Below are 15,162 nucleotides of genomic sequence, written 5' to 3'. Positions count from 1 at the left end.
TGTTCCTTGGGGGTCTGGGCTTTCCCTCCGGAGGGTTTTTGCCGTCCGTGCCTGCAAGCTCAGGCTGTGACAGCGACTCTGAGATAAGCCAGCTGGCCATCGCCTGCTATCAGTAGCCAGGGCAGGCTGTAATTCTGAAATGGAATAATACCACCAGTCACAGAAACAACTAATGCATTTTACTGTATAAAATGAAAACCCTTAATATGTGTCTTACGAAAATGCTTGGCTCAAGACTCACAAAACAAATAACCACACAAAACACAAAAAAAGGCAAACAGAAATAAAAAGACAATAAAACAAACAAAGTGAAAGAATTTTGCCAATATACAGTCAGAAAAATAATTTAAAAGATATTTTTAGGGGACTTTAAGTCCAGAACAATATAAGTAGAATATATTCTTAGGAAGCATGAGTGGATAAAGTTATTCATTAAAATAAATGGAAAACTGTGAAAGGAAAGACAATTTTAATTGTTTACATTTTAACCATATTGTCAGTACATGTAATAATTTCTACAGCTTCAATATACAGGACGAGGTGCATATACAACTTTCACCAAAGAAAATCATTTCCTCCCTGTCCCCCTATATAAATGTCCAAAGTGGAACATTGTTTTCAATGTATGCCAGTCCGTGAACCAGTCCGGGAAGGACCCACCAGGGTCTGGTCTGTCACTGCACACACTCAGCCAGTAACTTGGCCCTGCTCCTCTAGGTTTCCGTGCACATTTCTCATAGATTCTTCCTTCATGGAACATTTCAGGACTCAGCTTGGCTCTGCCCCTCCAGTCCCTTGAGCCATAGCTCTGCATTTGCCCCTGGCAGTTACGAATGACATGCAACTTCCATGCAAACTGCCCCTTCAATGCTGGACCTTAGGGTGACCAAGCATCCTGGCCTGACTGAGACTAAGTGGTTTCTGGAATATGAAACTTCCAGTGCTAAAACCAGAAACTAACAGGGATGAGTTGGTCACCCTAGTGCTGGTGCGGGTCACACCAAGTACCGTGAGCCTTGACTTTCAGAGCTCCAGCAGCACAGGACCAAGAAATCTGAGGCTTTCTGCTGTATTTACACCCTGCCAGATGGTACATCGCAGGCCAGCTCTGGAGACACCTGTGTTTATTTCATAGACGGCTCTGAGTTTGGTTTGCCTTTCCCCCTTTTAATGTTTAGTACTGTTCACCTGAAACCAATGACTGCCGGATATTTCTCCAGCAAAGATGGGTTTATTTGGGGTCAGCAGAGAATTGCAATTTGAAGTCTGCAATTAAGGTGAGCCACATACAAGTCCTCGCCTAGCAAAGGAAGGAGGATACTTTTATAGAGAGTAAAAGGAAGCTGGGAGGGCTGGAGTAAACACAGTCCATGGCTTTTCATTGGCTGAGTCCTTGCCAGGAAAGAAGAGGAGTCTTTCCTCTTTCTGTTGGACTCTGCTATCATCTCAGGATGTGCGAGCTCCCCATTCTCATCTCCCAACTCTTTAATTGAGGTTTCTGTTTATTATTTTTTTACATTTTCCCCTTTTGATCAAGATCTTTCTCTGAAAGCATTGCTGAGCAAGAATCAGATTTTCTAGTTTCAATGGCTTTTTTGTCCCTCAATGTCAGGAAGAACATTTCCTGGGTGTAGTGTCTTGTGGAAGGAAAGTGCACAGACTAGAAACCTATTAAGGTCACATCTGAGTAACAAGGAGAGGGAGGAGGGAGGCTCTCAGGCCCTTTTTATCTAAAGTCCATATTTTATCAAGATCCTAGACATTGGAGATCATCTGAAGTGTTATGTTATCATCAAAGATTTGGTGACAAACTTCCAACAGGCCTTGTCTGGATATCTTGGAAGAGCTGTCTCATCCGCTGTCATCTGCTTCAGTTCTGGGAAATCTTTACTTTCGGGTCACCAGATGATGGGCAGGTTCAGTCAGGGTTTGGCTCTTTCTTTAGTTGTGTCACGTGAATCCAAGAGTTTATTCCTTGGAGATGGTGGCACAAGAGCTGGTTAGCAGTACTTGATAGGGGCCTTTCCATGAGATTGAAGAGAGTTCTCCTGGAGACGTCTTTTCCAATAGACAAAATCTCCATGTTGCAAGGTGTGATGCTTGAGGTCTTTGCCCCCCAGGGGCACACTGCGAAAAGATTGCTTTACCAACACATGGTTATTTTTAATAGAAGCAATTAGGCTTTTGCAATATTGGAATATCTCTTCTTTTTTTTTTTTTTTTTTTTTTTTGCGGTATGCTGGGCTCTCGCTGTTGTGGCCTCTCCCGTTGCGGAGCACAGGCTCCGGACGCGCAGGCTCAGCGGCCATGGCTCACGGGCCCAGCCGCTCCGCAGCGCGTGGTACCCTCCCGGACCAGGGCACGAACCCATGTCCCCTGCATTGGCAGGCGGACTCTCAACCACTGCGCCACCAGGGAAGCCCAGGAGAGGGAATTTTAGAATCTCTGGTAGGACTGGGTAATGATTTGGTCCAAACCAGAGCCTTCTCTTTTTATCAAATCAACAATTATTGAATTGCCAACCTGTTTTCCTTTTCTGAGACCAATTTTTGGGCCTCTCTAGCCAGTTTTTCTAAACTATCATTTGGGGAAATCTCCCTTTGGACCATGTCAGAGGTTTGGCTGCTGTTGGTCCCTTTAAGGACAGAAATCTCAGCAAAGTGATTTCCCTTAGCTTCCAGAGAGTCAAGTTTTGAATGACGTGGAATATTAATTATAGCTAAAGTGGTAGATAACATTATTGCACTTGATAATTCCTAAACATAGGGGTCATTTTAAATTTTATTTCCCCTGGAAGTAAGGAAACCATGTTGCTTCTACAACATTCCAAAATCATGAGCTAATCCAAAAGCATACATATCTACTTATCAGTATAAATATTGGCAGTTTTGCCCTTGGCTAAAAGTACAAGCCTGTGTAAGAGCGTATAATTCAGCCTATCGGGTTGAAGTAGCTGTAGTAAAGATTCTACCTCAGCATTATCCAAAGGACCTGTAATAGCACACCCAGCACACTATTTGCCATTCTCACCTTTTAAATGAGAACCACCAATGAACCATGAGAAATCAATGTTACCCAGTGGAATTTCCTATAGATCATCAGGGGGAGTCAGGATGTGGTTCAACAGCATTAAGCAGTTGTGAGGAACTTTCTCAGTGACAGAGGGGGAAAGAGTAGCCAGGTTAAGCTTATTATAAGGTAAACTAGAGGTTGTCTTTTAGCTAAAGACAAAACTGCTAATATATATATATATATATATATATATATATACTGATGGTAGATACACTTTGGGCGTTGCCCATGATTTTGGCATGCTTTAGAAACAGGATTCTTATCTTCCTCAAGGCAAAAGGTTAAGAACAGCTCCTATGTTCTAGGACTTTGGGATGCTATGCAGCTGCCCAAATCCTTGGTGGTAATCAAAATGCCATTCAACAACAGACACAGGGGAAAGCAAGGGATACAGCTGATACCACTGCAAAACTGGCTGCCCTCAAAAGACACAAATTGGTGTTAGCAGAACCTTACCTGCCTACAGAATCAGAGTATGAATGGATGACTAAAATATTAGAAGCCCAACAGCTCTCCATCCAGAAGGACTGAGAGAATTGGATTAGGCAAGGCTGTACACATAATTCAAAAATAAACCTCTGGGTAGGGCAAATGGCAGCACTGTCCTCCCCGACCATCTACAGAAATTTATCCTGGTATATATGCATAACCTGACACAGTGAAACATGGACAAAACTATTCAGTGGGGAAAACAATACTACTGGAAACCATCTCCTAAGGTGGCTCACCAAGTGTATTGAAGCTGTCAGGACTGCCTGCTCACACTTCCATGGGCCATTTTCCTTCACCCTCAGGACATTTTGAGGTATAGCAGATGGACTTTATCCAGCTGCCACCACCTTAAGCCTATACATATATGTTAGTAAAGATTTGTATGTTCTCTCATTGGGTGGAAACCTTCCCTTGTCTCAGAGCCACAGCCATGGCAGAAAGTAAAGTTTTATTGGAAAAAAATTATTCCTACTTGGGGCATACCCTTTGAGCTTCATAGCAACAGAGGTTCCCATTTTACTGGTTAAATAATCCAATCTGTGAAATTTGGCCCATTTTATAACACTTCGATTGCACTTATCACCCCCAATCATCACGGCTGGTGGAACACATTGATGGGATAAAAAAATCCAACTAGCCAAATTTGTTGAGTGGCTCCAGCTGCCCTGGCCCAAGGCATTGCCTATAGTCTTACTCAACCTAACTCATGGAAAGAGCAGGTTATCTCCCTTCAAGATCATCACTGGTAGACCCATGAGGCTTGAGGAAAGCATGTGCGATGCTGCCCTTATTAAAGGAGACCTCTTGACTCACTGTAAAGAACTAACCAAGGCCTTAAAAGCTAACTTGTGGAACAATCTTTTCACATTACATTCTCGGAAGATGAAGATCTACATCAACATAACCTTCAGCCTAATGACTGTGTATGCTCCTTAAGGATGCCCTTTGACCTCATTGGAAGGGACACTATCAGGTATTATTAACTAATCCTTATGCAGCTAAACTCAAAGGCATTGATCCATGGATTCATGTTTCTCCTTTAAAGAAGACCCCTGCACTTGTCTGGACCTCCCAGCATACAAAGTCCTCAAATTGAAGTTATCCAAAAAAACCTCATGACTGATGGCCAACATGGATGAGGAGCAGACAACATATGTAGTAGACGGCTATCCCAAGATCTGGGACCAGGCTAGTTTTTAGTAGACAATGGGCTTTCTTGGTAAAGTTGAAATTCTAGCCATTGCTTTCTTGCTTATAGGTATTTGGGTAATAATATCTCTTCTGAATACTGTTGGAATGATAACACTTTAAGAAGACCATACCCTTGATGGTTCCCACCTCCCTATGCTCCTCCTTGTCTGGATTGTTTCTGAGATGTTTTTATGCCATCCTCATGTTTCTGAATGGATCTATCAAAACAAAGTCTGGATGGAAGACTGAACTGAAATCATCTGGGCATGGCCTTGGGATTTTGCCCTGATTTTCACTCTCCCTAGCTATGTTCTCTCTGTAACCAGTCCACTGCCCTGGCAGAATAATGCTGTCATAAGACTCTCTTGGTCTCTTGCATCCACAGGAAATTTATCCAATTGCTGGATATGCCCTTCCCCTCCTGGGGTGGTCTTTTCCAGGAATATTGATCCAATCATCATCCCTATGACTAATTTTTTCAATGCACCAAATTATACCATATACTGTGATAGACATGCTTTTGGAATAGCTTACTGAGTCCAAATCTTCTCCCATGCAGGTATCACCCCATCCCTTGCTTTTCCTTGACTCTTTCTATAATGGTCCATATTTGTAACTATTGACCGACTAATTCTACAGACAATGCCACAACTGTATTCACCTTCCCAGCCCCCACTACTTACTTAGATGTTGTCTGTAAAAATGTTACTTTCAAATCAACCCCTTTATGTCAAAAGAGAGGCACTACATGAAATATGTATAAACAAGGCAAGCCAACAGCCCTGCCAATTTGCCAAATAAACTCTACTGCTGATCCATAGACCCTTCCTAACACCAACCCTTGGTTCTCATCTATTCTTGCTTTCTTACCTATTAACCAGTCTTTGAACCTTTGTAACCTGTCTGGGATTCTATGTGCCCCGAATGGATATACCCTTACAGGTGGGAAGATTAAGATTTTGGCTGGCCTCCTTAGAGGTGACTCATCTAGAGTACGAGAGAGCTGATTTGCAACATTCACTAAATCTGGAGTGAACATAGTTTCCCTTCTATCCTGGTCCTTTTTACTAGAAGGGAAAGGTCCTGGTTCAGCCTATTAAGAAACATAGATTTAAAGGCTACCTGGGTGGAATCTACATCTGAAGGAAGACCAGAATCTGAAGCCTACTGTAATATTCATGAACAGGGTCATCAGAGTTTTGTGTGCAAGCCTGAATTTTGCTCCCATCAGCAGGCCTTGGAAAAGCCATAGCGTGCTTGATGAAATTGCTTAGAAATTGCCTGAGTCTGATCATATGATAAGTTAATGGGCTGGTCTCCCAGCTGTAATTCTAGAGACCTTTCTGGACTTTCCCAATTAGTAGTTTTCATCCAGTGCTGGGCCTAGCCTTCACCACCGAGCATATGAACTAGCTGATACAGTCAGAGAAACTAGTTTCATAAGTTTGAATTAAATTCCTCAGCAAATCTGTGAGGATCTTCAGTTATTTGGGGAAAATCTTTGACTATGGCTCACAGTTCAACTTTAGCCCAGGGAGTATAAGAAATTAAGAGTTTAGCCGCTGGATCCTCAGAAGGCTTAACTTTAAAGAGACAGGTTCTGACAAGTGCAGAGGAAAAGGGAGTGGGGAGAGTTTCAGAGAAAAGGGAAAGTTTGGTGGGAGAATTAGTGTGAGCGATTTGAGGGTATAGGCATAGGCATTGTAGAAGTGAAGGAAGAAGACAGTGCCAGAGGCAGAGCCTGAGACAAGGAAGCCAAAGAAGAGTCTGAGGATTTGTGAGCTGTTTGCTTTCTTTAATTGTTTGCTTGCCTCAGTTAATCTTAAAATCTTATTTTGCAGAGAGGCAATTTGAGAGGCCTAATAATGTTGGGAAGCCTGCAAATGCCAATTGAAATAAGCATTCCGCTCAGTTCTGGAAAGTGAGCTATTGCGGTCCAATTTGGTTGCAAGGAAATTAAGTTTGTAGATTTCAAAATTTGCCTATAATGGCCACTGATATTCTAAATTGCCTTTGGTCAGGTGGGTCCATTTAGTTAGAAATGCACTTGAGGAAGAATCTTGGTTTTCGAACATAAAACTGACCAGAGTTCCTATAGGGGGCACCCTCAAAATACTTAGATAACTGGGGTCTCATTTCTCAGAGGCTTTTCCCTCTAGAGTAAGGAACAATTTTCAAACACCTTACAGCACTAACGGCACAATTTAAACAGCTTGCAAGCCAATCCCAGCCAGTCTTAAGGAGACAGCTTGGTCTTGGAGGAAACAGACCAAAGGCAGCCCCTTCGCAAAGGAACTGGGCCAAAGGCATTTTCAGCCAGCTTCGGTTGAAACAGTCTGATTTTAAGATCAGACCAAAGTGCCAAACAAGTACTCACATAGAGAATAAGGCTTTAACCAGAAAGATGAAACCTTTAAATAGATCCTGAATAAAGGGGAGTTTCAAACACAAGGGGGTGTGAGCTTGGATCCAGGAGAAATATGTACCTTCAAACTCTAGGGTCCATGAGAAAAGCAGTAAGCCACTCTGGGCTCAACTGTGGATACCACACCTATTTGCTCAGCAGCCCTGGAACCATCGGGAGTCTTCTCTGGTCCCTGTTCGGGCCACCAAAATGTTGACATGAAACAAATAGACTGCTAAATATTTCTCCAGCAAAAATGGGTTTATTCACGACCAACAAAGAATTGCATTTCAGTGCCACAACCACGGTGAGCTACAGGCTAGTCCCCAAACAGCAAGGGAAGGAGAACTCTTTTATAGAGAGGAAAAGGAAGCTGGGAGGGGTGTAGTAAACAAAAAGCCCATAGTTTTCCATTGGCTGAGTCCTTGCTAGGAAAGAGGAATCTTTTTTCTGTTGTGCTCTGTTATCCTCCCAAAGCCTGAGAGCTCCCCACTTCTAGTCTCCCAACTCTATTTGAGGTTTCTTTTATTAATTTTTTATAGTACGCATCCCTCCTCCTAGCAGTTCCTGTATTTCTGGACCTGGAGCCGACTGAGAATGTAGCATCATTTTCCATCAGCCCTCTGCAGAAATTCTTCAGCAGGAACATTTCTGGTTTTTTTCAGAGTGGGAAGTACCACAGGGTCAGAAATCCACACATGAGCGGGTCAATGAATGTTTTACGCTGTTTGACATTGGGGAAAGATAACCTAAGATTTCAAAAATGTGATGTTTTACCAGAAATGCAAATTTCTTCAAAAACAGTTTAATCACATTTATTGCATAACAGTAATAATAATTGTCTTAGTTCAGGCTGCTATAACAAATTACTATAAATTGCCTGTCTTAAACAACAGACATTTATTTTCACAGTTCTAGAGGTTGAGAAGTCCACAATTAAGCTGCTGGCAGATTCAGTGTCCTGTGAGGGCAAGCTTCCTGGTTTGCAGATGGCTGTCTTCTTGTTGTATCCTCACGTGGTGGAGAGATCATCTCTCTCACATCTATCTTTATAAGGCACTAATCCCATTTATGAGGCTTCCACCCTCATTACCTCCTAAAGACTTTACTTCTGAATACCATCACACTAGGGCTTCAACCTATGAATTTGGTGGGGGGGTAGGTGGGTGGGGAATTAAGGGCCACAAACCTTCAGTCCATAGCAATAACTAATATTTAAAGAGTGTTTGCTACACACCAGTACTTTGCTAAGTACTTTTAAATACGTCATGTTGTATAGTCTTCAGAATATGAGGTAGATAAGGGGACTGAGGCTCAGAGAGGTTAAGATATTTCTCCGAGGTCACATTGCTGATAATCAGCAGATCTGCACTTGGATTCAGAACTGTAGACCTGGGGCTAATCATGATCACAGCTGAGCAAACTGATAACACTGCAATTTCACAGACTGCTTTCTAGGAAAGTGTGGAGGATATCAGTCAGGATATCCTTCTTTAACCTACATCTATATCACTGATGGGGCTCTCAGTTTCTACAGCAAGAGTTAAGTAAAAGATAAAATATCTGTGCACTAAGTGGACCCAAGAATTGCCCAGAGTTTGACCAGATAATCTGAAATACCAGGATCATTCTGGGATTCATACGCTATCACCAAAATTCCAGGGACAACATGCCCACAGCTAGTAGCCATGGATACTTCTCAGCTCAACCAGTTCCCCTTGAAAGTGAGCCACACTGATAAAGTCTGGGCCGGAAACTTCAGATACACCCTAAGGTTTGTGCTTCAAAGTCCATCAAAGAAATTAAAAAACAAAACAAAACAACTCATAGCGTGGTATTTTGTGACAGTTTTTAGTTTGCATCTCCTTCCTTGTTCAAATTCTCTTCATGCACATACATTCTCGGATTAGCTGTGTTTTGAGTTCTTCCCTAGATTTTCAGGTTCAGTATATTCAAATGGCACATCTTTGTGGGTGTGGTTTCCCAAGTTTTCTGCCTTGAGCATGAATTATTTGGAGAGGGGTAAGTGTTGGAGCCCCCTGCACTAGGATGTGAGGCCCCCAATGCTAAGAATCATAGCTGAGCACCTTACATATCCTCAGCACCTTGCACAGTGCCTGGCAGCTGGTGGAAATGAATTCAGGGATCATATTATGTTGAGTCCTGAGGAATACTAGAAGATGCAACTGACTTTAAGAGACTTTTCTTGTGCTATTTGGTTTAAAAAACAATTAGTAGTCCTCTTTTCCCGGAACTGGATTCTGAGAGGTTTCGGCAACTGTAGTCAGGAACCAGATCTTGACAACTCTTGACAACCCTCTCGGTTTTGAGTGTCCATGGCTTTGATCAGCATCCCTCATGTTCTCATGGAAGGTCACTGATGTGTAATCCACATTTTCCAGGCTCCCCCAGCAGGGAGGGGAATAAACCCCTTGACCAGAATGGTGTGACCTTTGGCTCAGGTGCCATCTCCAAAACTTCTGCTCCCAGAATCCTTCCCTTCCTGGATGGCAGGGGGACAGGGTGGTGCGAACGGATTTGCAGATAGTCCCTTCGTTCTTCTTGAGTTTCCCTGACCTCTTTCATGCTGTTCTGACATTGTCTCTTGGTCACAGCTGCTGCTCTTATGTTCACCTCATGTGATCAGCTGGGGCAAATTGTATTTTCCAAAAAGGGCCACAGCAATATTTGCAGGTCTACATACTCTTTCAAAACCTTGAAGATTCTTTCATCAAAACGTTGAGTCTACTTCTTCTCCCCTGGAATATGGGTGAGTGTTTATGGCTGCCTCCATGAGTAGAATGTGATGGAAAGGATGCTGCACGACTTATGAGGCTAGGTCATAAAAAGAAATGAAGCTTTTCCTTTCTTCAGTCTTTTGGAACACATATTTTGGGAGCCCTGAGCCAACATGTAGGGAGTCCAGCTATGCTAAACCTGCCATGCTACAATGACCACATGGGGATAGAGATTCTCGAGGAGCCTCATGGTTCCAGTCTCCAGCTGCTTGAGTCCTCCCAGGATCAACTGCCAGACATGTGAGTAGAGAGTCTTCAAAAGATTCCAGTCCCGGGCTTCCCTGGTGGCGCAGTTGAGAGTCCGCCTGACGATGCAGTGGACACGGGTTCGTGCCCCGGTCTGGGAAGATCCCACATGCCGCGGAGCGGCTGGGCCCATGAGCCATGGCCGCTGAGCCTGCGCGTCCGGAGCCTGTGCTCCGCAACGGGAGAGGCCACAACAGTGAGAGGCCCGCGTACCGCAAAAAAAAAAAAAAAAAAAAAATTCCAGTCCCCAGCTTTTGAGCTGTCCCGGTGGACACCACATGGCACAAAGGAGTTGTCTTCATCAAGCCCAGACCATACTGCAGATTTGCAAAAAAAAATAAATGTTGCTGGTTTAAGCCACTAAGTTTTGGGGTAATTTGATACATGGCAATAGTAACTGGGACATCACTCTCATAAGGCTGCTCACCTGGTTTCCCTTTTGTAGCAGCTGCTGAGCAGAATTAGGGGAAATTCCCTGCTCCCACCAGTGTCAAAATTCCTTTACCAAACCTCAAAACACGGAGACATTTAACTCTTACAATTTATAAGAAGCTAAAGACTTATAGCTTCTTATAATGGCCCCGATAGTATAAAACTTTTATTCAACTGACTTTTTAGTTTGTTACGGTTACTTCCCCTCAAAATTCAGTGCAAGTCCTCTTGTAATTGTGTTGGGAGACATCAATTCAAGTGACACCTTGATAGTATTGCTGCCAAGTCATGCTTTGCCATCAGCGCTGTGGATGAAGCTGGTACATCCAACCCTCTCCTTCCAGGTTAATTTGCTTCCCCCACCGTAAGCATTGTGCAGGAGTCAAAGCTTGTCTGGTCAGCTTTAAGGTGTCCTGCTTCTCTCCTTGGACTTTTTGGACCCACAAGCATATAAGAGCTGTGAAAACTGTTACTTACACATACACTAGGTGCTTGGCATTTTAAACTCTCTTCCTGAATGCTCACCACTAATAAAAGTATTGAATAGATCAGGACTGAGAACATAGCTCTGTTTTGTGCCAGCAGAGACCACCTCCCTTCCAGGTTGACATTGGTTCATTAATTAACAGCATGTTCAAACATAATTATTGAGTTATGAATCCAACTATATGCCTCTATTTTGCCCCCAAAGATATAAAGATCTGAATCATCAAATGCCTTGCTGAAAACCTTGTCTATCAATTTTCTGCTGTCCTAGGTTAGTGACCTGTTAGAAGAGGCAGAGGCTTTAATTACCTGACTTGTTCGGTTTCCACAACTGATATTAGATCTCAGGAGCCATCTTTTATTTATTTTTATTTTTTGGAAGAATTATCTCTAAATCAAAACCCAGCCCATATGGAAGCTACCTTCTCTACATTAGGATTAAGTGAGGCTAAGTGAAGAGGGCAGACACAGTCCAGGTGCATTACTTATTTGAGTTTGCATTGAAAATTATCATTCTTGTTGTTTTAATGAATAACTTGATTTTTAGTGGTAATAACTAGAAAATGACTTAAAAGAAAACAGGGCTTCCCTGGTGGTGCAGTGGTTGAGAGTCTGCCTGCCAATGCAGGGGACATGGGTTCCCGGTCCGGGAAGATCCCACATGCCGCGGAGCGGCTGGGCCCGTGAGCCATGGCCGCTGAGCCTGCATGTCCAGAGCCTGTGCTCCACAACGGAAGAGGCCACAGCAGTGAGAGGCCCGCGTACTGCAAAAAAAAAAAACAAAAAAAAAAAAAACAAAAAACTTTACAAACCTTAGTTAAGCAAAATAGAGATACTAACTTGCTCCTTTTTGCCTATATGTCCCCAAGCCAGCAATTCCAGTTGTGACTGTCCAATTATTCAATGACCCTGTGAAAGAGGTACTATTATAATTACCATTTTGCAGATGGAGAAGTTGAGGCACAACTTGTAAGTGGTAGAACTGGAATTTGATTCTAAGGGGTTTGATTCTAGAGTATATACATTTAAATAACTATGGTATACAGAGTGAAGTAAGTCAGAAAGAAAAAAACAAATACCATATGCTAACACATATATGTGGAATCTAAAAAAAAAAAAATTGTTCTGAAGAACCTAGGGGCAGGACAGGAATAAAGATGCAGATGTAGAGAATGGACTTGAGGACATGAGGAGAGGGAAGAGCAAGCTGGGACGAAGTGAGAGAGTAGCATTGACATATATACACTACCAAATGTAAAACAGATAGCTAGTGGGAAGCAGCCGCATAGCACAGGGAGATCAGCTCCGTGCTTTGTGACCACCTAGAAGGGTGGGATAGGGAGGGTGGGAGGGAGACGCAAGAGGGAGGGGATATGGGGATATATGTATACGTATAGCTGATTCACTTTGTTATAGAGCAGAAACTAACACAACATTGTAAAGCAATTATACTCCAATAAAGACGCTAAAAAAAGATTAAAAAAAGAATTATCTGTTACAAAAGCTAAGTTTAATACATTGGAAAGACTCAATAAATACTAAAGCCTTTAAAAAATAATTATGGTATATGAAACCTCCAATTTTGCATCTATATTCTGTCAGAAAGAATGACGTTTGAAACATAAGGGTAGAATGAACAGCAGTAAGAGGAAATGGAAGACCAAGAGGGAAGAGCTGATTACAAGAAACACTTATTAACACTTCAAAGGAAATTATGTCTTCTGGACTAGACAAAATCCCAGAGTACTGAGAGGAATATAGAGGAGGTTGTTAAACACGGCTGTGACTTTGAGACACTGTGGAGGGGTAAGAGGCTGAAAGACTGGAGATGGGTGATTCTTCCAAAAGCTAAGAAGGTGACAGTCAACTTAGGCATCATTTGTAAGCATGTAGATGAGAACGTGCTGATCTCTATGACCCAATATGGGCTTGCTAAGAAGAAGTCATGTCAGATATACCTCATTTCCTAATAGGCTCTTGTATAAATGGATTTCAACAAGGCCTCTTAGCAAATCCTTGTGGACATGATAAGAAATATGGCTACATGCAAAATTAGTTATTTTCATGGAGGTTGATATGACTATATGCCAACGTTTTGATGAATGACAACCCGGAGAGAGGCTTTCAGTGGCAAAACCCAAGAGTTGTCCTTCAGTTCTTTGGTCAGCACTTTTCTTCACTGTTTGGATAAAAATCTTGATGTCTCAGCCAATACAGCAGACAGATAACATCAAGCAGAGACGCACAGACAGAATATTGGATGACTGAGTGGGGATCCCAAAACATCTTGACAGTCTGGACCACTGGACTGAATTGAATGAGAGGTAATTGAATAGGGAGGAAAAGGAGGTCCTTCATCCCAAAGTGCTAGTCAACTTCTCTCGTGTTGAGAAGTAACCTGGCAGCAGCGCTACCAATAAAATGATAATATGAGCTACACATGTAATTTAAAATTTTCTAGTATCCACATTTGAAAAAGTGAAAAACCAAAACCACCTCAGGTGAATTTTATAATGTATTTTATTTATCATTCTAATAATATATTTCACCAAATATACCCAGAATACTATCATTTCAACATGTAATCATTATATAAAATTCAGTTACTTTACATTCTTTATTTTGTACTGTATTCAAAATCTAGTGTGTACTTTATACTTATAGCACCTCTCAATTTGTACCAGCCGCATTTCAAGTGCTAAGCCACATATGGCTCCCATATTGGTCAGAGCAGCTTTAAAGGTTCTCACTGACACTCAGCTCTGTGACTGCACTGCCCTCTACTCATGGCATTCTCAGGCTCGCTGCATCAATAGAGGTACCATACCTAAAGTTGTCCCACTCATAAGTACTGATTCCATTTAGTGGAAAGAGAAAGGGTCTGGGCTCTTTGACATATAAATCACTGTGGAAGCTGTACCGGTACCCACTGCCTGTGACCTGTAGTCAACCCTTGATCATGAGTACTGGTACCATGTCAGTGACTAAAAGTCTAGAATTTTAAAAAAGTGAATACTCATCAAACCATTTTTTCCTCTCTGCTTATCTCCTGGAGTCCTTGGATGTGTATCTTTGTTCAAGGTAGACGTTTTTACTGGAGCTAATTGCAGCTTATCTTTTGTCAAGGAATAGAGTAAAATCTTCCTTCCATTTCTAAGAACAACCAATGCAACTTTTCCAGTGGTTTTGTTTCCATATCCTGTTCCCTTTTCCAAAAACAGTGATTTCTGAGCACTAACACCCATCTAGGATTCAGGAATCTGGCAACATAAACAATAGTGAATGCAGCTGAGGACGAGGAATTAAACATAAATAAATGTGTAGCTAAAATACGTTAGAAATCACAAAAGCTCAAATTAAAATATATTACCTTTCATTATTTCCATTTTGCAGGTGAGAAAACTGAGGTTCGGGGAGGTTAACTGGCTTGCCCAGTGTCACAGAATTGAATCCCATCCCAGGCCAACCACCCTTTCTGCTTCATTACATATCTCATTGGAGTGACATTTTTCCTTGCAGGGGTGAAGACATTATTATTTGTTCTCTCACCATAACTACCTAGAATACTTCTTCCACACCATTTATTTTCTCTAAGTAGAAATCATGAATTCATGGTAGTTAAGAGCACATTCTCTGAAGCAGACTGCTTGGCTTCAAATGCCAGACCCACACTAGTAAGCTGTGAGATGTAACTCATTTCCTCATCTGCAGATTGAGGATAATACTCCCTCTTCCATACAAACAACCTCATCTATATAAGGCACTTGAACAGAAACTGGCACATAGTAAGGACTCAATAAATACTTGTTACTAAATGAGTAAGAGAGCAAGTTTTCAGTTCTTCACTTGAAAACTCTGTAACACATAGAAATCTTCAGCTTGAAGGGAACATATACTGACCATTACAACCTCCCAAGCCCATTTCTGGTAGGGAGCTTGCTGCCTCGGGGACCACCGCTCCATTTGGGGGCATTAACTTCTGGGAAGGCAGTTGTACCTTAGTGCAAAAAGCTTGGGCTTTAAAGCCTGGTTTTCCGATCT

Source organism: Pseudorca crassidens, chromosome 5 (assembly GCF_039906515.1).
Source record: "Pseudorca crassidens isolate mPseCra1 chromosome 5, mPseCra1.hap1, whole genome shotgun sequence".
Lineage (NCBI taxonomy): Eukaryota > Metazoa > Chordata > Mammalia > Artiodactyla > Delphinidae > Pseudorca > Pseudorca crassidens.
This window is presented reverse-complemented; position numbering follows the sequence as displayed.